Genomic DNA, 27,324 nt, shown 5'->3' with positions numbered 1-27,324 from the left:
AAATTGATAGGGGGAGTATCTAAAATTGAAATGTCTATCATATTATGCTCACCAACTTTTTAGCTTAGATCTGTTTTGAAATCATATGCGGCATGTGCTTGACTGCATTGTTCTTATTGAAAATCATATTCTGAAATGTGTTGCTTTGCCACATGCTGTTTGTGTTTGCCATGCGATCCTTGCTTTAAATTGTTTGACATATTTAGGATCATCATGGTTGTGGCTTTTCTGGTTATTTTTCAGAATGTGCTTTATTGACAAACCAGAAAATTTGTTGCTTGCTTGCATGATATTTAAACTATTTTTGGCAAGCAACACCTCAGTATTTTAAGCAAACATTATAAGGGGGATATATGCCTATATTTATATTCATATGTATTTATTTTTAATACTTTATGGCAAGAACTAATTTCAAAACTATTTTTTTTTTGCCTTATTATAATAATTATTATTTTACATATATGGTTATAAAATTGGATAACTGGTTCAGTAATTTCATATGAAAATGCAAGCGAACTTGTTAGACTATTTTTATGCTCAAACCTCCCTTTGGTATCATATGTCGTATGCCTTTAACTCAAATCTTCCACGGGTCTTATGATATGTTTAAATTGCAAATGGTTTGTGCATATTCATGGTCTAATTTTGTTTTTTATGTCATTTAAATCATTTTTATAACAAGTTATATAGTTTGTGTGCATAACTGCTAAACCAGTCATTGCTTTATACTCTATGAATTTGTCTGTTCTATGAAATGCATGACTATTCTATTTCTTGAATGAATGAAAGTTATACTTCTATTTAATGTTTTGAGAATACTGGACTGTTTGAGTAAGTAGTTGTAGATATCCTAAATATATATTACTCAATCAGGTCACTTTTTTATAAAAAATTTTGGGAAATGTTCTGTTTTCGAACCGTATGCTGCCGAATTTTCTAAAAACCTTTTCCCAAACATTTCCTGTATTCAGATAATTATTTGCCCATTTGCCTCAATGTTTATTTAGGCCCTTTTTTTTGTTGCCAAAAAGGGGAGAAGTGGGCAAGTATTTGTCATCATAAAAAAGGAGGAGATTGTTGACCCTATAGATCATACCCTGTTTTTTATTATGACAAATACTTTGATATATAATTGTTGATGAGTTTGTGTGCAGGATCGATCGAACGTATCATATGGTGCACGCACACGGCACATGAAGTGAATACCTAAAGACCCTATTTATGTTGTATTGTAATTTAATCATTATTTGGGTCTGTAATAGTAATTAGGAGAATATGGTCTGTAATAATTAATGCCTTACCTACATGGTAGAATCGATAAGCTCAAGACCATAGATGGACCTTAGGGAACATCCTTTGGTTGACCGATACCGGATTTTTTCAGTGTCTTGAAAAAGACCTTGAAATAACCACAGGACACTCACACATGCATACATATATTTGATCATTTGAATGGGGTGATTACACAGCAAGGCAGTTTATTTTGCCCCGGTCGACCGAATCTGGCCTGGGTCAACAATTTGACTTCAACCCGATCAACCAACCCAGATAGTTCATTTATAACCCAATCGACCGAACCCAGGTCCAAGTCAACGGTTGACCATGTCCCGGTCGACTGAACCATTACAGTTCATATACCCACGACCGACTGAAACCTCCTGGAGTCAAACATTTAACTATCTAGTCGACCAAGCCAAAATTGCATACCAACTACCTGGTCGACCGAGGGTCCTCGGGAGAAATCTGAACTGTCTAGTTGACCGAGAGGCTCAGTTCATTTTCTTTTGGTCGACTGAACCGCACGAAATGAAAAATTCACCTTCCCTTGTCGACCGACCGAACAGTTCAAAAATGGCTCGGTCGACCAAAACCTTTCTGGTCGACTGGACCTCTCGAGTTGCCCCTCAAATTTTACAGCAATTAATATTTTTAAACGGGGTTAACTTGGTTAAAATGTATTAAAATTTTTCTAATAATTTCATATGTGTCATTGGCGATTATATTATAGGAGTTGTCTATATATACCCCCTCATTTGAAATAATCAGCATCAGATTAGCAAAACAATTAGCAAATATCCTCTAATTCTTAAAAGCTCTATTTCTCACATCCAAGCTATATTTCTTCATTCTTACTTATCTTTATTGCAAATCTTGTTAAGTAAGAGTGCTATTGTGAGTATCTAGTTAAGCTTACACTCTCATTTGTTCTAGTTGACTGATATATATTTTTATCCGAGAGTAAGCTTGAAGTTTTTCTAGGTGACTTCATTAATAAGTCTTCCATAGGAAAACTTCATAGAGCTTGTGAGTTTTGCATCATCATTGTAATACTTAAGAGTTCGTATTACTTTTTGTTTGTGAAATAAATTGTTGCAAATCGATTTCAAATATCTCGTGCGATTTACTTTGAGAAATATTGTGTTGAGATATTTGTGCATACACAAAAAGATCTTTGTTGAAATATTCTTTGATTGATTTTATCTTCTTGAACACAAAGATCAAATAATTTTATAAACTAAATCTGAATATCTCTTGTGGTTTATATTGAGAAATATTGTCTGTTGATATTTTGAAGTGTGCTTGTGATCTTCGTATGTGCATTGTGATTGAAATATTATTTTGACACAAAGATCCTATCATTTACACTCTCACGCACTGATTGCTATATTTGCATAAATATTTGAGAGTAGACACTCTGACTACACCGAGCTTATCAAATCATATCTCTTGGTAGTGTATTAATTACATTGTGCTTACTGGTACATAATCAGCTTAGTTTAAAAACCATTTCCTTGTAAGCAAAATTATATACACATTTCTTGTATTTCTAGGCACGAGCCTGAAGAGGGAGACTAGCCCTTGAATAATCCCGGATTGGCTTAGACCTGGTTAGGAAAGCTAGGTGCGCCATCCTAGTAAGGCGTGTTGGTTGAGGTCAACCCCTTAATTGACCTGGTTGTAAAAGTTGAGGTCAGCCCTGTGCTAATTGACCTGATTGTTTAGGTGTCGCTCCACCCGTTAAGTGAGCCTATTGTGGTAATCCTTGTTCTTATTGGCCAAGGTGGGGACGTAGGCAATTTGGTCGAACCTCAATAACATTTCTGGGTGTCGACTCATTTACTGCTTTATTGTGTATGCCTCGTTAATCGATTATTGCAGTTTGAATTCCATTGCATATTTACATTGATTCATTTTACATGCACTAGATTGACCTTAGGCTTGTGTAATACTGTTGTTAAAGGATTGACCTAAGGGATAAAATTTTTAAATACCAATTCAACCCCCGTCTTGGGATGCACCAAAGTTAACAATTGGTATCAAAGCCTCGTAACTTAGATTTAAACATTATTTAGTAAAAGATCATTATGGCTCATTTCATGTGAGGGTAGGTTAGTCACACACCCACCAGTATTCTATGGTGATAATCTTGTTGTATGTAAATTCAGAATGACTGTGTATGTGAAAGCTTTAAATTGAAAATTTTGGAATGTCATTGATCAGGGTGATAATGTGCCTGTTAAATTCATTGGTTGTACTAGTATTCCTAAATCTGAGTGTGAATTGAATGATTATGATAGGAACTTAGTGCAAATAAATTTTGATGCCATGAATACCTTACTGCTTGCTTTAGATTCTAATGTTTTATGTGAGGTTATGGCGTGTAGTAATGCTAAAAAGATCTAGGATGAACTTGAGAGGAGATATGGAGTACCCATGCAAAACAATGTGATCTCTCCGTGTGACTCAAGCCCTACTAATCTTGGAGGAGGTAACAAGTGCTTTGTTGCCTTAACAGATAATGAGGTTATCTCTGTTGCTTCTGCTTTAGTAGATAAATTTGGTAATGATTCATGTGATGATTTGAATGATGCATTTGATACTAAATCATGTGGTAGTACTGATAGTGAAAGCAAGCCTACTTATGAGGAATTACAAGTTGAATATGTTAGAACTCATAAGTCACTTGTTAAAGCTAATAAAAGATATATTGCTTTGAAAAAGAAGTATGAGACATGTGAGAAAGAATGTGAATCAAAAGTTCTTGTTGAAAGGGAAAATGATTTTAAAATCAAACAGTTAGTAAACAAGAATGAAAAATTAGAAAAATAATTGAGTGCAGTAAGATCTCAACTTACAATTGAAAATGAAAAAGATCTTCATGTCCATGATCTTGAAAATAAAGCAAACAATATGTCAAAAGAACTCATGAAACTTCAGAATGTTTGCAAAGAATTGAAAAACTCAAAAGTTCAAGATCTAGAGAAGAAAATACAAGACCAATCTAAGATTATCTACACGTTTACTAGAGGCAAGGAAAACTTTGATAAATTGCTATGCTCACAAAAGTTGACCTTAGATAAGGAGGGTATAGGTTTTAATGGAATTGAAAATAGGAAAAAGAAGAACCTATACATGGGGTACTTTGTAAAAGAATCGAAACATTATGCTAGTACGTCCTCCGGTCCATACACTCACACCATATGTGTTTTATGTAAAAAGAAGGGGCACGTAAGATTTGATTGCCCATTTAAAAGAAAAGATGTGAAACCCAAACAAGTCTGGTGAGCCAAAGTATCACCTAGTCCTAACCCATCAAAAATCAAAGATAGAAAAATGGTATGGATTGTCAAGAAAGCAAACCCCTTGAAACTCAAGGAAGAATGTACTCAAACAGGAGCTACATGATCACATAATTCTTCCTTGGCATCTGGGATCAGCCATAGGGGGTAGTGTTGACTAAAGGCTTAGGAAGTGGTTTGCGCTGAAGATGTAAGATCTTAGTATATGTCCACTATTTAAAATCTTACATACTAAGTATTTTGAAAATTCAAGCCAATTCATAAATTTAAGCAAAATAACCAATCTGAACTCATTGCATATATTCATTGGTTAAAATATGAAATTATTGGCTGCTTGAATAAAAATCCACTTCCAAATGGACATGGCATGTTTGCCTTATTTTTTTTAAATTTCAAATTGCTTAACTCACACTTAAATATGAATATCTAAAGTTAAGCATACTCTGTCTATTGCACATATTTTAGTTTTAGGGAATCCATCTCGATATGTATCAGTTAAACCTAAACTCACTTTTGAATATAAAAGCCTTAACCTTTGTTTAGTCATCACACTAGGCTTAAAGCACTATTAATCGGAAATTCCAATTATTTTTTGTGCTTATTAAAAGACATCCTTCCATAATCAAAATTAGAGGCAACCACTAAGGGATTCTAGTTTCACTAATTAATCAAAATATTCCCTTGTGTGCTTAAAATATAAAAATCTTCTAATTTTGGTTCACCGAATCCTCCACAGGGAATCTTTACCAACCACGATCACATCAGGTAAAGATCCACCCTCTCATTGGTTTGTATCCTTGCTCCAAAATTATGATCATATCTAAAGGATACATTCCATTCACCAAAGAGCGTCAGTTCGTAGTTATTCATATCCTCCACAATGCCCTTTGCCAGAATAAGTAAGGACATATTCTTTAAAATGCTTATCTTGTACAATGTCCTACTTTTGAATACTCTATTAAACTTAAAGAAAATGTTTAATCTTTACGAGTATTCAATTTTCTTCCGAGCTCTCAAACTTTATATAAAATCATTTAAGAGCTCCATCCTCATGAATTAAGTTAAAATGGCTAATTTAATTGATATAGGTTTCAATCTATATGATCGAACAAAAATTCAAAGAAACCTATGCATGAACCTTAAAATGAAAAGTCATTTGAACTTAGGCCACTCATGTATTGTAAATCATAAAAAAAGAGGCAAATATTGGCTTAGCTTATTTAAAGATATATATCTTGTGACCTTTTGGTCCTCTAAGCCTATTCATCCAAAGCCAAGCATATAGCATTGAAAATCTTAATACACTTGGCCTAAAGAACCTGAAAAATAAGAAAAGGCATAAAATGAATTAGCGCATAATTAAGGGGGAGCATTCATCTTTCATATCTATATTCATTAAAATACTCTCATTTTTTTATTTATGATTATATGTTTGCATGCCTTTGTGAGAACAACTCTGCATTAATCTCATAACTATCCATTGTTAGTTGCTGGTCATGTCATATGTTGGATAGTGCATCTCTATTATGAGTTGTTGATTGAAATACTGTAAAGCATGCTTTTATTGAATGCCTCTTGCATGGCGGATGCAGTGATATATTGTGCATGCTAGTTGTGAATATTATGATAAAATTAGCATTAAAATATTTTCGAAAGGATGAGTGAAAAATATTTGAAAATTAAGTTTCATCCTTCCATAATCATCAAGCACTTAGAGATCTGAGCACCTATCCTATAGAAAGAACTTATAGGTCTCACATGCATCACTATTGTTTATTGAAATATTGAGGCTCTTCTAATATCCCTGAACATTATATCCTGCACGTAAAGTCTCATGTTTTCATATGAAATGTTTTTGGATCATGAGTTGCATTGAATGGCTTAATATCTATTTTTGATGCACTTGTTGTCTATAGGTATGACTATACTGATTTGAGATAAATGTTGTTAATAGACATCGAGTATAGTTGTTGAAGAATGGTTTGTGTGCTCACTTATACTTTGGCATATTCCATGAAATAAATCCTTTGCAAAGTATAAGTAATTTATAGTATCTATGCAATAATTCAATTTGATAGGGGGAGCATCTAAAATTGAAATGCCTATCATATTATGCTCACCAACTTTTTAGCTTAGATCTGTTTTGAAATCATGTGCGGCATGTGCTTGAATGCATTGTTCTTATTGAAAATCTTATTCTGAAATGTATTGCTTTGCCACATGCTATTTGTGTTTGTCATGCGATCCTTACTTCAAATTGTTTGACATATTTAGGATCATCATGGTTGTGACTTTTCTAGTTATTTTTCAGTATGTGCTTTATTGAAAAACCAGAAAATTTGTTACTTGCTTGCATGATATTTAAATTATTTTTGGCAAGCGACACCCCGGTATTTTAAGCAAACATTATAAAGCGGATATATGTGTATATTGATATACATATGTATTTATTTTTAGTACTTTATGGAAGAACTAATTGCAAAACTATTTTTTTTTTTTGCCTTATTATAATTATTATTATATACAAATATGGTTATAAAATTGGATAACTGGTTTGGTAATTTGATATGAAAATGTATGCGGACTTGTTAGACTATTTTTATGCTCAAACCTCCCTTTGGTATCATATGCCGTGTGCCTTTAACTCAAATCTTCCACGGGTTTTATGGTATGTTTAAATTGCAAATGGTTTGTGCATATTCATGGTCTAATTTTTTTTTTCATGTCATTTAAATCATTTTTATAACAAGTTATATAGTTTGTGTGCATAACTACTAAACCAGTCATTGTTTTATACTCTATGACTTTGTCTGTGCTATGAAATGCATGACTATTCTATCTTTTGAATGACTGAAAGTTATACTTCTATTTAATGTTTTGAGAATACTGGACTGTTTGAGTAAGTAGTTGTAGATATCCTGAATATATATTAGTTTGAAACATGCAAAAAAAAAAAAAAAATTCAAAATTAGTTTTCCAAAATTGAAACTTGAGGGCTCTAGTACATGGTATAGAAGTTTCATAAATGTCAAACCATTTAAGTATCCATTCATAGTGTTTAGGAGGAGCACCAAGTAGAGGTGTGCAAACAGTCAGTTCGGCCAAATTCGATCAACACTAATCCTGAACTGAACCGACCGAATTAGTTGTTGTAACGGAACTGTAACCGACCGAACCAACTTTTCAGGTAATTCGGTTAATCGGATTTGACCGAATAAATTTAAAATTAATTATAAAAATTAAATATGATTGCAAATTTTGTTTCTAGTTTACCAATTCCAACTTAATTAATAAAATAGTTATTGATAAAAGGGATATTTTAAGACTTAACAAATATCATATATTAATATTACTAATTTATATTTAATTATTAATTAATTAGTAATTCGGGTAATTATAGTTAACTTAATTAAAGATTCCTCATGCCCGAACTGAAAACTAAATGCCCGAATTTATCCAAATCTCAAACTGAACCTACCAAACTTGGTCGATTAATTCGGTTAAATCCAAATTATACTCACCCCTAGCATCAAGTAAGGATTTTGAGCTTAAAGATCGAGATTTGTCTAGAAATTGAAGAAATTTATTACAATTTTGTGTTATATTTTAATTAAATCCAAATAAATCCAAATCCTAAGTCTCAATTCTACGCTTCCAGATACAGTGTTAAAAAATGTTTAAATGATTTTGATATTCACTAATTTAACAATTATTCTCTTCACATAATTTGAACGGACAGATTTCAAAGGGAATTGACACTTGAAAGTATTTGTTGACTTATCACATGGAAATTTCACCCTTTCCCACTGTTGAGAGTAGATTCTCTCCTTTCCCATCGGTTTCCCCTTTCCAAACTGGTCGGGACATGCCTTTCCCTTCATGCCTCTTTTCAGGAAACTGGTCAGAACATGGACCCTTCATGCCTCCTCTCAGCAAGCTGGTGGGAATATGGAAATTTCATAACTTTCTGCATATAAATATACAATCCTCGGCAAGCTGGTGGGAACATGGAAATTTCATAACTTTCTGCATATAAATATACAGTCCTCAGCAAGATGGTGGGAACATGGAAATTTCCTAACTTTCTGCATATAAATATACAGTCCTCGGCAAGCTGGTGGGAACATGGAAATTTCCTAACTTTCTGCATATAAATATACAATCCTTTTAATTCGCCAGTGTTTGGAGTCTCCTTCATGCCTCTTTTCGGGAAGCTAGTCAGAACATGGACCCTTCATGCCTCCTTTCGGCAAGCTGGTGGGAACATGGAAATTTCATAACTTTTTGCATATAAATATACAGTCCTCAGCAAGCTAGTGGGAACATGGAAATTTCATAACTTTCTGCATATAAATATACAATCCTCGGCAAGCTGGTGGGAACATGGAAATTTCCTAACTTTCTGCATATAAATATACAGTTCTCGGCAAGCTGGTGGGAACATCTGCATATAAATATACAGTCCTTGGCAAGCTGGTGGGAACATGGAAATTTCCTAACTTTCTGCATATAAATATACAGTCCTTTTAATTCGCTAGTGTTTGGAGTCTCCTTCATGCCTTTTTTCGGGAAGCTGGTCAGAACATGGACCCTTCATGCCTCCTTTTGGCAAGCTGGTGGGAACATGGAAATTTCATAACTTTCTGCATATTAATATACAGTCCTCGGCAAGCTGGTGGGAACATGGAAATTTCATAACTTTCTGCATATAAATATACAGTCCTTTTAATTTTCCAGTGTTTGGAGTTCGAAGAGAGAGAGAGAGAGAGAGAGAGAGAGAGAGAGAGAGGGGAAATTGCTTGAGAGCTCAGAGGATTAACAATCAATGCCCGAGGTCATCAAGCAACATCAAAGTTCCACCTCCAGCTGCTGGTACGCAATTGATCAATTACTTGATCAACGCATCCTTTAATCTCTATTCTCTGTTTCACAATCTCGTTCTCTGTTTCACAACCATCGATCTGATCGAGAGGCTTTTTGAAGAATTGACTAATTGTGTTTCATTTATGTGGGACCATTGCAGAAGTAGAGCATAGAGAAGGGGACGAAGTCGCCGGACAAAATGGCATTAAAGGCGAGGAGTTATTGGAGAGTTTTGGTGGTGGTGTGGGAAATATGGCGATTCCAGCGATGAAAGTGTTCACGTTAGCGGAATTGAAAATCGCGATTCGGAATTTCAGGCCGGACACGATGCTGGGGGAGGGAGGGTTCGGGCGGGTATTCAAAGGTTGGGTGGAATGGCGGACCCTCGCCCCCTCCAAGGTCGACGTCGGCATGCCCGTCACCGTCAAGAAAGCCTCTCTCGACAGCTTCCAAGGTTTACAGGAATGGCAGGTTCGTAATTTTAAGCAACTTTAAATTTAAATTTCAGTTTAACTCCTTCAATTCATAATTGCTAAATTAAGTTTAGCTCAAATTGCTAAACAAACTTTACCTCATCCACTCAATTCGAAAAATATTATGCTTACAACTCAAGTAAAATTTAATTGATTTGATAATTGTAAAATTTAAACTTAAATCAAGTTAAAATTCTTAAATTCAATTCATAAAATAGCATTATTTTAAAAATAATTTTTTTATTTTTTATTAAAAAATATATCAGCAAGTAAAATTAAACAATTGTGGCAGCTAGCTGCTAACCAATTCAACGACCAAAAAAAAAAAGTCTCCTCACTATTCACCAAACCTCTTATTCAATGATAATGAGAACATGGGTTACGTTTGGTTAAAAATGTTTCACGTTTTTTAAATGTAAGATAAATTTTATTTAATATCATGTGATATACATTATGAAGTAAACTTTAAAAACTATATTTAAAAAAAAAAACATTTTGTGTGTAAGTTTGTGTGCGTGTGAGAGAGAGAGAGAGAGTTTTGGTAATAATTATTTAAAATAATATCTATTTACTAAAAAAAAAAATCAAAAGAAAGTCTTCCTATCATGCCATTCAAGTTAATTTGTCCTCTTTTTGTTCATTTTGTTAATCCTAAATATTTTAGGTTCGTTGCTACTAAGTGACTCACTCTAAAATGAACAGTGCAAATATTATCCCAAACATAGGAGGTTTGTCTTGTAATAATTAGTCCAAAAGATCAGATCGTCTCCTTAGGAAAAATATATTCATTTCAAACTTGTGTTAAAATGACAAAGAGAAAATAAAAATTATTCACTGAATATAGTTCATATTCATATTCTTGGATTGGATATTGAAATTAAGGGAACAAACTAAACTACCAATATTACAACAATAAGATAAAAGACAACAAATTAAAAGAATAAATTTAACTAACAATTACTCATTCAAAATACTAAAATAATTGAACAATTAAAAATAAAGAAGCAAACTTATCTAATGATAAGACTATAAAATAGAAGACAATGACATCAATTAATTTCATAATAAACTATTCAAAAAAATAAACTAAATGTATGCTAAAACTAAAAAAACTAATTAAACTTGAATCATGTTGGAGTTTACAAGATGACCTGGAGCAAGATCAAGAACCAAAAAAAATACATACAGATGTTATAACTAATGTGTGTAGTTAGATTAGTTGTTCGATGGTTGTTATTGTATCTATATATAAGAAGTCTACTTGTGTACTATAATTCAATTTAGTTTTTCTAAATAAAGAGAAAATAGATGATTCTTCTGCTTGCTTTCTTAAAGGCTTCCCTGCATTTTACATGGTATCAGAGCTATAGCTTCCGACAGACACATTGATTGAACTTCACAGGGAAATGCTTATTGCAAAAGAAGCATAGTCATCTTCAAATTTCGAATTTCAACTGTAGACACAGCTGTGGTTGATCAAGGGAGTTTCGAATTTCAGAAATTAATTGATTAAATTTCTTCTGTTCTCTTAAAAAAAAATTTTCTTTCTTTTCTCTCTTTACTGTTCCATTTCTATAGTGGAACCTGAATCTTCTACGCATTCTGCTTCTATGGCAAATGTTGATGAATTTTCAAGAAATCCATCGGATGATTCTTCAAGTGGCTATTACTTGCTTCCATCGGATAGCCTTGAAGCTCTTCTAGTCTCTGAAATCTTGACTGGTGCAAATTATGTTGCGTGGAGTAGATCTATCTCCATTGCTCTTACAATTAAGAATAAAATTGCATTTATAGATGTTACTCTGCCTCATTCAAATTCTGGTGATTCTCGGATTCAAATTGCCTGGTTGAGAGCAAATAATCTCATTTTATCTTGGCTAACGAATTAAATAGCAAAAGAAATTCATGGAAGTCTGTTGTACTTCACAGTTGCATGTGATGTTTGGGAAGAACTCAAAACAAGGTATCTTCGAAGTGATGATCCAAGAGTCTTTACCTTAGAAAAATCTCTTAATTCGATTTCTCAAGGAGTAAGATCAGTCACTGAATACTTCAATGAATTCAGGACACTCAGGGATGAATATATTAGCTACAAACCAATTCCAAGTTGTAGATGTGGAATTCTTGATAGACATTCTTGTAATCTTTTAAAGATTTTTACAGATAGGCAGCAATCAAATTATGTGATAAAGTTTCTTATTGGTTTGCATGATTTTAACTCTATGAGGCAAAGTCAATTACTTCTCCAATCACCTTTGCCTTCTATGAGCAAAGTTTTTTATTTGTCACTGCAAGAAGAAAGTCAAAGATCATTATCTAATGCTGTTGGTTTTTCCATGGATTCTCATGCTATGATTGCTACACAAACACAGAAGTCCGTTACTACTAATGGTACTCATTTCACAAAATCAAAAGCCAAAGGAAATATTATTTGTTCTTATTGTGGATATACTGGTCATCTTGCAGATAAGTGTTTTCATTTGATTAGATTTCCACCTGGATGGAAAGGTCCACGAGGCAAGAAAATTATTACTCCTCAAAATGGAAATACAAATACAAAATTATCCAATGCAAATGTTGCTTTTTCTTTGGAATTAAATTCAAGCATCTCAAATATATTTTCTCAAGAGCAAATTCAAAACTTGTTGTCCCTTGCAAATAGCCTTTCAAATACAAATTTGACCCCTACAACAAATACTGTCTCTACATCAGGTATCATTTCATGTCATGTTATTTCAGCTGACAAAAATAATTCTCCTTGGATTCTTGATACAGGAGCTACAGATCATATGATTTGTTCTCCTCATTTTTTTCACTTCAATTCATCTACCAAAACAATCATCTGCAGTCCATTTACCAAATGGTCAATCTGCTTCTGTTATTTTCACTGGAACTATACATTTTTCTGCTGATATTATTTTGCATAATGCTCTTTACATTCCTTCCTTCAGTGTTAATCTCATATCTGCTTCAAAACTTACTAAAGAAAATTCTACTAGTTTGTTTTTCCTTCAATCCAAAAGTATTTTACAGAACCTAATCAGCTGGAAGATGATTGGTCTTGCTGAAGTGAAATCTGGCCTATATCATCTACAACAATCTCCTGTTCTAGCAAGGAATAAATATGATCTCAAGTGTATATCTTCTATTTCTTCAGCAAATAATTGTACTATCAATGCTTATATTTGGCATTTTCGTCTAGGACATATTCCCTCTACCAGATTGAAGTTTATAAGTGATATAAATCCCAATGTATCAGCAAATCCAATTCATATATGTGAAGTTTGTCCTTTAGCCAAACAGAAAAGGCTTGTATTTCCTGTATTAAGTAGCTATTCAAATAAACCTTTTCAATTAGTTCATTGTGATATTTGGGGTCCTTTCTCACCAGTTTCATATTCTGGTTTTCATTATTTTCTCACTATTGTAGATGATTATACAAAATTTACTTGGCTTTATCTCATGAAAACCAAAACAGAAACTCGTACTATTCTCACAAAATTTGTTTCTTATGTTCATACTCAATTCAACACGTTGATTCAAACTCTTAGAACTGATAATGGGCAAGAGTTTAACATGCCTGATTTCTACAATAGTCATGGCATAATACATCAATTATCTTGTGTTGAAACACCCCAACAAAATGGTAGAGTTGAAAGAAAACATCAACACCTACTTAATGCTGCTGGATGGAGCAGCTTCTCCATCCATCGAGATTTGGCCTCCACATCGAGATTTGGCCTCCACACGTCATCACATAATTCCCCTTCCCGTTTAAATCTCGCTGGACCAAGCAGCGAGATTACATTAGAGTCATTTTGGGAAATATTTTTCCAAACAGGGTATTATTTAATAAATTATTTTCAAATAAAGATAAAATGGTAAAAAACTCCATTCTTCTTTGAATGCATGGCCCATGCAAATGCATGGGCCTCACGTGCTGCTCCAATCTCCTCTAATGCTCACAATTTTGCTCTTTATTGGCCACATAGCCCATGACTCATGGTCATCTCCAAAAGCCCCCTTTTAATTTTTTCATGGCCATATAATTTTATGAATTTAAATTTGCATGGCTTTATTGTTGACCTTATAGGTCACACCTGGTTTTAATTATGACAAATACTCATTATAGTTAATGGGTGTTTGAAGTTTTGTGCAGGAACTTAATTTGCAGGATCTTAATGCACATGGAAGAAAGTGAAGATTGAAGACCCAGTTTTAATGTATTGTAATAAATTTCGTTTATGCTAAAGGGTCTGTAATAGTAATTAGGACTTTTTCTTGTAATAATCACACACATCACATGCAAGGACTAATAAGTGAGCTCAGACTGAAATATAATTGAAACAGGACCTAGAAAAGACCTTAGGACACTCATCATTGCACTTATATGAGTTAGGCATGTGAATAAGGTGATTGTGGAATAAAACAAGATCGAATTGTACAAAATGTGCACCTTCAGTCAACCGACCTGCACAGTTCATTTTGCCCTTGGTCGACTGAACCTGATCTGGGTCAACAAGTTGACCACAACCCAGTCGACCGAGCTTTAACAGTTCTTTTGACCCCGGTCAACCAAACCTTTTTGAAGTCAACATTTTGACTTTCTGGTCGATCGAGAGAAATTTGTATACCACCAACCTGGTTGATCGAGTTCCCATGTGTGGGAACTCAACGGTCTGGTCGACCGACAAGCTTAGTTCAAAATGACCCTAGTTGACCGAACCTCGCAAAATTGGAAAAATCACCTTAGACATATATGTCCAGTCGACTGACCTAGGCAGTTCATTTTTGGATCGGTCGACCGAACCCTATGAACTTGGGTCGACTGAAAGTGTTCTGGTCGACTGGTGCTCTCGAGTTGCCTTGTATTTTTATCACGGTTAACAATTTTTTAACAGGGTTAAATTAACTAAATGTCATTAAAACTTTTCTAATAATCCCAACCTTGTCCATAATAGTTATAATTCAAGGGGAGTCTATTTATTCCCCTTCATTTGGGATGATTAGGAACAAGATTAGTCAACTCAATTAAGAAATTCTCTCTCAAGCCAAAAATTTCTACTACTCATTTTCATACTCCATTCACTCATACTTACCCTCTACTATTGCTTAAACTTTCTGTAAGTGGATTGAGTGTTTGTTTTGATAGGTTTGCTCTCCCATCCTTTGATTGATTGACTCGATTTTATTGAGAGCCAAACCTAAGTGTTCTTAGTGGACTTTGTTAATAAGTCTCTTCTAAGAAGACTTGTATTAAACTTCTGAGTATTGCATATTAGTTGCAATATCTTAGAAAGTTTGTATTTGTTTTTGGGTTGCAAAAACTTTTTCAAAAACATTTTCAAATAACTTGGGTGATTTATTTTGACACATTTGTGAAAAGATATTTGTTTATGTGATATTAATCTTTGTTGCAATATCCATTGACTTACAAATCATTTTTCTGAATACAAAGATTAGATATCCTTTGCAAACCAAGCATATACATTATTTGACGTTTACATGATTGAGATATCCTACTGATTGATATACTTGAGATTTGATTGACATCTTTGTTTAAGCACATTGATTGAATACGTATTGTGTTACAAAGATCAACTGGTTTGCACTCTCACGCACTGATTATACTGATAGTAAATATATTTGACTGATAGTAAATATATTTGAGAGTTGATAGATTAAACTATACTGAGCTTACATATTAAATCAATTTGTGGTGTATGTGATTGAACGTATTTGGGTATATATCTACTTTACACAAAAGCATAATCACTCTACCAATATTCTTTGATTGTAAAATCTGAGTGTTTCCAAGCATGTCCTAAGGGGGCGATAATCTAGCCCGGTAAGGATTGGTTATAAAGGTTAAGGTAAGCCGTATGCTAATTGACTTGATTTGTTTAGGTGCCGCTCCACCCACTTAAGTGCGCAATTATAGTGGTAATCCTTGTACTTATTAGTCAAGGCGGGGACGTAGGCAAGTGGCCGAACCTTGATAACATTTCTGCGTGTCACCCTTACTTTACTGCTTTCTGGTGCATGTGCTGTTAATTAAATTGCTTTATCTAATTTCTAGTATATTTACATCACTTGCACTAGATTGATCATAGGGTTGTGAATATACTTGTGTTAGAATATTTACTTAGGAATTTCTATTTAGTTGTTGGAAAATAACTTTTAAAAAAGAAATGGATGTAAAGGGGTTGATTTAAATGGTAAAAATTGTTTTAGCTCATCATTAAAATTGATTTGTAAGTTGTTTGACTAAAATTATCAGAAATAGAATAAATTCATTGCAAAGAAAATTTGAACCATTTAATAGTTTCAAATTCATAACTTTTTCCTATAAAATCTGAAAGCTATCTTTTGAAAAACTAAAAAATTATTTACTAAACATATTAAACCCAATTTTATTTTTTTTAAGGTGAATGTTCATTAAACAAAAAAAAAAAGTATCAAAACCACCCTCAATTCAAGTAACTTGAATAGAGTCCAAGTATATATGATTGCGTGAAGTATAATTTTGATAGAGCAAAAGATATTAACTTCTCCTAAGATTTGTCATACGTGAATCTTCTCTAAAGTTTTAAAAATTACACAAATCTTTAATGAGGTTTTGATTAAAAGACACAAGCGTTCCACGATGGTTCAAAAATTATATCAACCTCTTCTTTGGTTTGGCAGAAAGACACATATTTATAATCTATCAGGATTTTTGACAAAGACAAGCATTCCACGAGGGTTCAAATATTATATCAAACATCTTCTTAGGTTTAACAAAAAGACACATATCTATAATCTACCAAGATTTTTAACAAACACAACATACTAAAGGTCGAATGGGTATAAGCGTCCTAAAAATTAAATGTCAAGGGAAATCCGTAAAACTCTTTTTTTTTTTTTTTTTCACTTTTTGGTTAATTAGCTTGCATTTTGTTCCCTCATTCTTCCTAAAATACCCTCAATTTGTGGAGAAATCGTAAGATGTCTTAGAATTACAGCATTTATAAATCATTGGCACCTAAGTAATTTAGTAAAAATTTAATTTAAATTTTTAAAAATAGTTGAAATTAACTTCCTATTGTCTTTTCATTAAGAATTAAAATTGACTATACATGTATGTGTAATGGATACTGTGGATGCAGTCGGAGGTGAAGTTCTTAGGGCTGTTGAGTCATCCAAACCTGGTGAGGCTGCTGGGAAGAAAAAGAATTCCTCCTTGTCAATGAATACATGCAGAAGGGAAGCTTGGACAGTCACCTCTTCCGCAGTAAGACCCCAAACCCCATAATCAGGACAGAAAACATTAATTAAAAATAAAAATATTAGCCTTCTTGATCTTTGTATTTCTCAACCAGACGTGCGAGATCGGTGGGGTTTACCCTAGCCATCGGATCTACACGTGTCGAGGGAGAACTTTTGAAATACAAATCTCGAAAGGCTACTAAGGAGAAAACCATGATTTTGAACAAAAAGAAAAAAGAAAGATTATTACTTTGTCTTATATTTTTTATTTTTTTTAATTTAAAAAAATATCACATCATTTTTTATTTTCTAAATACGATATTTATACTTTTGTGATCAAATGATACAATTATATAAAACAAGAGTTATATATTAGTGTGATTTTTGGATCGTAAAGTGTAGTATTGTTATAATGAAAATTTTCAAAGAATTAAACAGTAACTAAATAAGTCCTTGTATTTTTCTATGTTTTTTTTTTTTTTTGCCTTAATCATTGAATCCTTTATACATTTTACTCATATAATTTTTCTATATTGTTGTTCTTACAGAAGGTGCAGAGTCCCTTGCATGGAGCACATGACTCAAAATAGCAATAGGAGCCGCTCGAGGCCTTAATTTTTTGCACACGTCAGGGATGAAAATTATCTACCGAGACTTCAAGCCCTCAAACATTTTGCTCAATGAAGTAAATATTAATTTTTTTATAATATATTTACCCAATATTTGATATGCCAAAATAAAACTAAATTAGCCTTTATATTTTTACATTTTCGTCATATATTTTTTCATCCTATTTCACTTATTATCCATCACATTTTGGTATGCCAAACAAGTCACTATTAAACTTTATTATATATGCAATTGGCTTACACAACTTACTCAATAACTCTCACATGCTCTTGTTTTGTCCTTCATCGATACAAAATGTCCAAAATACCCTTACTAAACACTTTATATTTTGCTATACAAAATGTCCAAAATTACCCTTCTAAACACTTCATATTTTGTTATACAAAATGTCCAAAATACCCCTACCAAACACTTTATATTTTGTTATACACAATGTCCAAAACACCACTACTAAACACTTTATATTTTGTTAAAATTGCTACTTTGTATGAGCAATAAGAAGAGCCACTTAACCATTTGTCTCCCCCCACCCCCCACACTCTCAACTTTCTTTATTTGGAAAATGCTTACATGTTATGGGATATCGTGTTCTCTTCACAAAAACAATGCGGCATATATAAGCAATTTGACCATACATAAGCATATTTGGCATGGTTTTAGTGGAGGAGGTACAATATCTCATGGCATCTAAGTTACTTCCCTTCCTGACTAAATTGTTTTCTTTTCCCAAAACAATGACATATTTGATTTGCATAGCTCTAAAGTATAATTATTGTGAGTCATGTTAAGATATGTTAGTTTGTTTTACATTTGATTATCTCCTATCCATTTTTACTAACAATTTAATTAATTTTATTAATTTTCATGTGTTGTACTATGTTAGGTGTACATTTTTTTCTTTTGTGGATGATATCTTTAGGTGCATCTAAACTTATTGGTTTTATCATTAAGAACACTAGCTCATGGCATTCATAACCATATTGTAGGATTTTATATATTTGACAAATTAGTTGTCATAGATTATATTATCTAATATTTGAATTGATCCAATAGTTCCCTAATCAATGAGATAAGTTGTCATCATTTAATAATGTTTTCATTTTATTGTAATCTCCACAATCTTAATGTAGCATTGAAAAATGATCACCATGTATTATTTTTACCACTGGAGAATTTTTTATGGAAGCTTGATATACATGGGTGAACATCAACTCAATTTAAAAGTTTAAACCTATTGAATCTTAGGACTAACCATTTTTCCTATGTGTGATAAACTTACAAGTGAAATTCTCAATAATTTCTCCCTCATTTGTGAGTTCCAACCACTCCCCCTCAATGGAAGCATTCGTGATCATTCTATATGTCGGATTAGACATTTCCCCCTCGAGCAAAAACTGTCTCCCTCATGAGAATAAACCTAATTCTTTAACAGTTGCTCAAGTGAGCTTTATTCATGTGCCTTATGTTTCTCATATTGCATTCCATGTGCCTTCAAACTAATCCTACTATTCCTGTGCCGTGGGGGTGTCATCTTGTCTCAAACTAATCCTGCCTTCCACTCACCAAGGGTTTACCGCCCAAAAGAAATTTATGGATTAAATAACAAGGGAAGAACTCTCGTTTACTCTCCAATAATCAATATCAAATATCAATGAACAATGAGAGTGTAACCTTCTAAGTATGTAAGATCCTCAATAGTAAAAGTTCAATCTATCTACAATTTGCAATGACTTTGCAAATGAGAAAGATGAACTTTATGCACTCTTTGTAAAGTAATTATGCAAGAATAATATGAGAAAGAGTAAAAATGTAAGCTTGTATGAATGAGAGTATGACAAATAGCACAAATATTTTTGAGATGATTTTTGCTAATCCATTGTTAATCTCATTGTTAGTCAAGGGAAATGAAGGAGTATATATAACTTTCTCAAAAAATATAACTGCTAGGGACACGGGCGGTATTTTGTACAATTTTAATTAAAAATTAACCCTCATAATTGCAGTTAAAAATTGCTAAATCTGAGAGGTTCGGTCGGTTGACCTTCAGTGTCGGTTGACTAAATAGACACAAAATTTTGAAATCAATTCTTGGGTTTGATTGTCTATGGGAGGCAACCGGTTGGCTGACTAAGGTGATTTTCTGAACCTTCATAGGTTCGGTCGATCGAAGGAAAGGGCCGATTTGTTGAGGGGACAAGATTGGTTTGCCAAGCCAATTTTAAAGCTCAGAGGCCAGTCGGCCAAGGCTTAAGACCCAGGCCAAAGGCAAGGTCGGGCGACTGAGTTTTTTCAGTAGTAAATGGTTCGGTTGACCGAGGCTTCATAGTACATGCCTCATGTGGCAGGTTTAGTCGAATGAGTCATTTAATAGATGAGGGGTCAGTCGGCCGAGACTTTTTAATTAAGCTTGAAAATGCAACGTCGGTCGACCTAATTTTGGCCCTACTTTGCCTTTAAACTTTTCCAATCTTGTGTGAACAAGCTATGACATTTTAATTAAATGGTTGTGGAACCTAATGGTCAATCTATGGTCGTTATTGAGTTGTCACTCCCATTATGCATGCAGTGCGATTATTACAAATCAAAACATAAATGCAATTACAATTGAAACAGCTAAATGTCTTCAATCTTCTTTGCTCTTCGGTATTTCCAAGGAGTGCACCAGATGTTTAGTCTTCAAGTTCCTCTTGGCTTCCATGACCCTTTAATCTTATGTGCGTGCTAAGATATAGACTTGTTCAAGCACTTAAATACACATAAGATCCTCGTAGTTTGTCAGCATCAAAATAGGGATCGGAATAAAAAAGTCAACAATCCTACTTTCAGTCTGAACCTTGGAGTCTTCTTCTTGTGACTTGGTCACCCCTTGTGCTTGCTAGTCACACCACATGGTCGAGCCAAGTCTTGTTTGCTTTGATGAACTGAAGCTTTGGGGACTTGGTTGAGCATCTGATTGAGCATTGTGCTTCCCAATTACTCCATTGGCTTCTTGCATTGCTTAACTCCTCAGTTTAACTTGTTTTTCCTGAAACATGAATAAACCATGTATAATCCCAAACTATGATAAGAAAGGGTAAATACAAGATAAATAAGAACAAAACATAGGTAAATAAGGGCCTAAAATAGTGCATTTTAGGAACACATCAGAGACATTTTCCCCTGTAATGGATGGAATCACTTTCAGATTTTTAATTGGGCTAGTAGTCGCTAAAGGACTAAGCATGTGTCTTATGGACGTAGTAAAATCATATCTATATGGATCGTTGGATAGTGAAATTTATATGAAAATCCCTGAAAGATTTGAATTTCCTGAAGCAAAACCTAGAAATTTATATTCAGTTAAACTCCAACGTTCCTTATATGGATTAAAGTAATTTGAGCGCATGTGGTAGAATCGATTAAGTGTGTATCTTGTTAAAGAAGGATTCATAAACGATCTAATTTGTCCCTGTGTTTTTGCATAATTATTTATGTTGATGGTTTCAATTTAGTTAGGACTCCTAAAGAGCTCATTAAAAATTGCTAATTATTGAATGGCGAAACTTGAGATGAAAGATTTAGCAAAGAAAAAAATATTGTCTTTGCCTACAAATTGAACATGTAAATAGCGGAATACTTGTTCATCCATCTAAATATACCGAAAAGGTGTTAAGGCAATTTTATATAGATAAAATTTATCCTTTAGGATCTCCCATGATGGTGCAATTCTATTAAGAAAGATCAATTTTGACCTCATGATGAGGGGGAAGAATTACTTGGTTCTAAAGTACCATATTTAAACCTTATGATGAGGGAGGAGGAATTACTTGGTCCTGAAGTATTTATACTTAAGTGTTGTCGGCTATTTGATGCATCTGTCGAATTGTACAAGACCCGACATTGCATTTGTTGTAAAGCTACTAGTAAGATATAGTTGTGCTCCTACTCCGCAGTACTGGAATGGAATTAAATACATTCGATGCTATTTGAGAGTAAAATAGAAGATTACAACAACATCCTCCAACTATTTAACTATCCATGAAGTTAGTAAAGAATGTGTATGACTCAAATAAATGATTTTTCATATCCAAGAAAATTGTGGTCTTCAATCAATTAATGATATTTCAATAGTTTTATATGAAGACAATGTCACATGTATAACTCAGCTGAGAGAATGATGCATAAAAAATGATAGAATGAAACATATCTCTCCAAAATTCTTCTATACACATGAACTCTAGAAGAATGGTGATAAAAATGTTCAACTGATCCGATGAAGTGACAATCTAGCAAATATGTTAACCAAAGTTTTACCAATTAGAACATTCAAGAAATTGGATCATCTCATTAGAATGAGATATCTTAAAGATCTTAGTAGAATGACTTAATATATGGGTAACATCCAAGGGAGAGTGTTATAAAATAATTGATGCCATCAGTCATCAATAGTTGATGTCCCCCATGGGCCATGACCATCACCTCTTGTCTCTTCCTTGTCATCCGTCCAACTACTCCCTTGAATTAAAAATTTTAAATTTGCACTCTCATGCGGCTATATAAAAAGGAGAAAGTGTGAAGAAGAAATACACATGCACAAGATGAACACGCCAAGAAGAAGAGAAAGATTGATGTGTAGAAGGAAAGATGGGTAAAGAATATGAGAGATATAAAAGTGGAGAAATACCGTGTACGAGTTTATCTAATATCATGTTTTACTTCCTCCTGAATAGTGAAGTTTTGATCCCATCCGCCTATGGAGTAGGTATATCCGAACCACGTAAAATTCGGTCTCATCTTCATTATTTTTCTGCTCATTTTTATTTATTTTATTATTAATTTCTGTATCATTTTATAACATTATAGAAGTATTTTACCCAAAGTGGTCTTCTCTATGTAGTCTTACAATGCCAAGCTTTCAGATTTTGGGCTGTCCACTCGGCCCATGGGCACCTACGGCTATGCTGCTTCGGAATATGTTTCCACCGGTAATACCTCCTTACATTTTAATACCAATTACACTATTTTTATTTTTATTTTTACTTTGACTTCATTTTTTTGTTTAGGTTTTCTAGTTTTTTCAACCAATTTTTTATTTTCTTTTTAATTTTGATGTGAGATCCATCTAGGCATAGTCAAAATATTTCTTGAAGTTTATGACTAAGGGCGTTTGTTTGATCGAAATGATCTATAAATAAAGGTCACGTCTAAATTGATATACTAAATAAGTTAACCAATTATTCTCATAGCATTTGATGACAACTCTAAATAAAATAAAAAAAACAGTAATCTTTTTTTTTTTTTTTTAATTCTTCTAATAATAGAATCAGACATGGGAAATATGTCTAATTCAAATTCAGAGGTCTCTTTTTCTATTATATTCCTTATTAAAAAAAAAAGGACAAAAAAAAAAAAAAAACTCAATTCCCAAGTGAATAAAATTAAAACAATAAAGTTTATTTTTGCATAATAATAAATTATATTATTTTTATTTATAATTTTTAATTAAATATATAACAAGAAAATATTATTTATGTTAAATTAAAAACTTAACCTATGTTATTGTTGATTGATTTTATCAAATATTTATATTTTTAACTTTTGACAAGGTTAAAATTGAAAAATAACACACACATTCAAATATTAGATACCAAAAGGTAAAAATAATTTAAATTTTAAATTTATTGCTGGGTTTAAGTTTAATTCAAAAGTAATTTATAAAATCATATTTAAATTCTGATCAACAGTCAACACTTAACTTTATCAAATGTCCCCTAAAAATATCTAACACTAATAAATATATTGATAAAATTTTAAATATATTATTAGTAAATAATATGCTTGAATATTGACAGGTCACTTGTATATAAGGAGTGACGTGTACGGTTTCGGTGTGATGCTACTGGAAATGCTAACGGGCCTACGAGCCCTCGACACGAACCGGCCCAACGGGCAGGAGAACTTGGTGGAATGGGCTAGGCCGTCTCTCCCAGAGAAGAGGCAGCTGATGATGATAATGGACCCGGGCCTAGAGGGCCGGTACCCATTGAAAGGTGCGACCCAAATGGCCGAGCTGGTTCAACACTGCCTCGAAACCGACCCGAAGAACCGACCTAGTATGGAGGAAGTTTTAGAGAGATTAGAGAGAATCAACAGTATAAATAAAAAACAAAAGCAGCCAAGCCCACTTCAAGGCTTACTACGCCTCCGCGCCACCATCCGGCCTCCTCTTCATCACATGCATAGCAGCAAATCTAATTTCAATTAATATACGATTAGACCCTTCTATTTAAAAAAATAAAATAAATAATCATATGCATGTGTCAATAAATTATGTCCATCACTATTAGTTTTTTAATTGATAGAGAGGTTCGGCTTATTTTTTATAAAAAAAATAAGACTTTACATAATCGAATGTGTTGTTACTTATTTTTTATGTCATTTTTATGGAACTCCTAAGATATATTAATATATGTTAATGGTTATCTGATTATAACAATTGCCTAGAGATATGATAAACAAAGACATATCTCTTACCTTGATGTCACCATAAGAATTTTCAATTCTAAGTTACCTAAGTCGCACATATAATGAGTCTTGTCGACCCATGTGAGGTGAACCGTTCATCACCGAACCATTTAGAGAATCGTAAAGAAGATGGTTCATCCATTGGGAAGTCGTCCATTCATACAATTTGTTGTCAAATCAAGTGCTAAAGGTCATTTAATCATTGAGCGAAAGTCATCATTAATCAGTGACACGACAAACAATCATCACTTGCCAACAACTTGAATTTAAAAAGTTAAACCTTTAATCCAAAAATTAAGCAGGAAACTTGAACTCAAAACCTAGAATCCCAAAACTACATCTTAATATATAGACACCTACACACACGGAGTGGGATTAAACCTGAGTGCGTAAGTGTTGTAAAATATCTCAAGGGCAAGTTATTACAACCATTTTAGGAGTTTATTTTGTTAGGATCAAGTGCTTACCACTCTCATAAAAACAATTTCTGTTAGGAAGGCTCAACTTTATTTCCTTATATGCCTGGCAGCGCGAAGCCCCGCACTAAGTGGCAGGCGCCCATGAGAGGCTACACCATTTTTTGGTGGGACTCTTCGTATATTTCTAGTGCCAACGGGCTGGAACGCCAAGCACTGTTGAGATGGGGCACACTGCTATGATCCCTCACAACAAGGTTGACTTCTGACTCTCCATAAAGCCAACAATCACCCCCTAGCAGCTAACTTAGGAGCTCTCGAACCCGTGACCTCGCTCTATTACCAAAGATTGCTGAAAAAGAAACTTTAACACAAATGTTCAAGGAAGCTTACATTTTTATGGTGGGCATTTAAGGACATTTCAAATCATATTTTGTCCAGAAAAAGCAACCATATAGATCCTAAAATACCAGACAATTTCAGTGCAAGATCATATGACTAAGTAAAAAAATTATGGCTAAGCAATATATTTCCACTTAAGATATTCAAGAGAAGCATTACATACTTAAGTAACCATGCCACATTGAATTTCTAATCTAAGCAGAAATGTGGGTGAGCACAAAAGATAGAATTGTAAGTTTAAAAGCTCCCCCTTTAGATTTGAATACTAGCTTAGATGCCTTTAACTACGACTACTAATACCAATTGTGAAAAATTCATTACAACAGTATAAGCAACAGTTTGGTTCTTTAAAAATATTTTTACTGGGTGAAATTAGGATGTAATCCCAAGAAGGGGGTGAATTGGATTATTTAAAAATTTATTTACTTCAACCCTTAGCTGTGTTATCTTTTGAGACAAACAATATTTCTACTTAGCTATGCAAATAAGAAATCCGAAGTTTGAATGTGAATAGCAACACACAATATGAATTTTAAAAGAGAAGCACATTCAGTTAAGCACTAGTTCGGAATATAACTTTCAGTTTGATTCAAGAACGTTCACAACAATGTACTCAATAATAAATTCAGTGATTTGATTTATGCCTCAATGAAATAACCAATATTAAAATATGATTTTCAGCAATAAAAGTATTTTCTTTCAAAACTGATTTTTGTATGTCACTTGTTTTAATTTCGGTTCTTATTCTACAAACAAACTTAAGTGCTTATGCTTTCACAATGGATACAAGTTTAATCACAACCAATCTATATTTAAAGAGATTTAATATTTACCAAACTCAGAATTTCAGCACAATATAATATTTAACAAGAATGAATATTCAACTGGTTGATGATGAAAGTATTTAACATTAACAAGTATTTAATTTTTAACAAGATTTAATATTTACTATAAATCGATATTCAACACCACCTAATATTTAGTAAGATAATAAATAAAATAAATCCAAGTGCGCAGGTTATATTTTGCAGAAAATAAAGAGAGTAAGGAAGAAGAAGCTGAACACCGTTGTTTTTACAAGGTTCGGCCGCAGCCTACGTCCTTGCCCTAAGCAACCCGTTGTGAGGATTTCCTTTACCAATTTCGTTATCTGGTGAAGTTACAACCTCTCTCCCTCAAAGGTGGAGTTCCCCTCTCTAAAGAGAATCCCCTCTTGCTAGGCAATGATTCAATCCCTGAATCGTAAAAAATACAACAAACAACAAAAACTTGCTTATACAAAGAAAAGCTCCTCAAACGAGCATATTAGTACATGTTTGATTCAAAATAAGGCTTCAAAATAACAATATGAAAGTTGAAGCTCGAAGTATATCACCAAAACTGATTAAGGATGTGAGTTTTCAAAGATCAAATCAGTTACTCGATGTGTACCAAACAAGAACACAACAGTTTCCTATTAGACAAGGATATACAATAGTATGTGCGTGCCATTTTCTTTATGAATGAGTGTTCCTTACCCTAATATGCGAGAATAATACGTTTAAATAGTGCACTAGGGTTTCAAAAACTTTCCTTTGAATTTCTCTCAATTTGGAAACCAATCACGTGTGTTTTGGAAACAAGATCAGCGCTGTTAAACGTTTAAACATACGCATCGGTCGCCTGTCCTTGAAGGGTCAGTCGCCTGTGCTTTTTAAAATCAGTGTAGTTTGAAAGTCAGAATGTGGTCAGTCACCTGTGCCTATTCTTTTTGAATATTTCAAACATAGAAGCACCACAGTCACCGGATTGCTTATCATCGGTCGCCTGTGCTTTCAGCAAAACTTGTTTTTCAATATTTTTGGTCCCAAACTTAATTTATATATTTGAAAACTTAATTTGGACTTTAGAGAAAACATTTTCCATGATTAAAAACATGTTTCTAAGTCCAATGACATATCCTAGGAGCTTCAATCAATCAATATTGAGTTTTGAAGTACTTACATGAGACTTCCATATGATTTTCCTATTTTACGGTCTAAGTTTTCATGTTGTAAAGCTTCTAATATGTCTTCTGAGCTTTGTGCACTGCTTCAACGAGTTTCATGTCACACATGACTTGCACTTTCATGTTTATCATGTCTCATAGCCTTAAGTGTGATTTTCCAATCAAACTCTTCAAGTATATCCACTTGACTACACCTTGCTTAACAATTGGTATCAAAGCGA

The 27,324-nt window shown here is 33.3% G+C and overlaps 1 pseudogene; it reads left to right on the top strand.

Annotated features, from left to right (window-relative positions):
- Positions 1-9,710: 9,710 nt before the first annotated feature.
- Positions 9,711-24,038, top strand: LOC131159476 (probable serine/threonine-protein kinase PIX13; annotated as a pseudogene).
- Positions 24,039-27,324: the final 3,286 nt, after the last annotated feature.

Source organism: Malania oleifera, chromosome 1 (assembly GCF_029873635.1).
Source record: "Malania oleifera isolate guangnan ecotype guangnan chromosome 1, ASM2987363v1, whole genome shotgun sequence".
NCBI classification, from domain to species: Eukaryota; Viridiplantae; Streptophyta; class Magnoliopsida; order Santalales; family Ximeniaceae; genus Malania; species Malania oleifera.
This window is presented reverse-complemented; position numbering and strand designations above follow the sequence as displayed.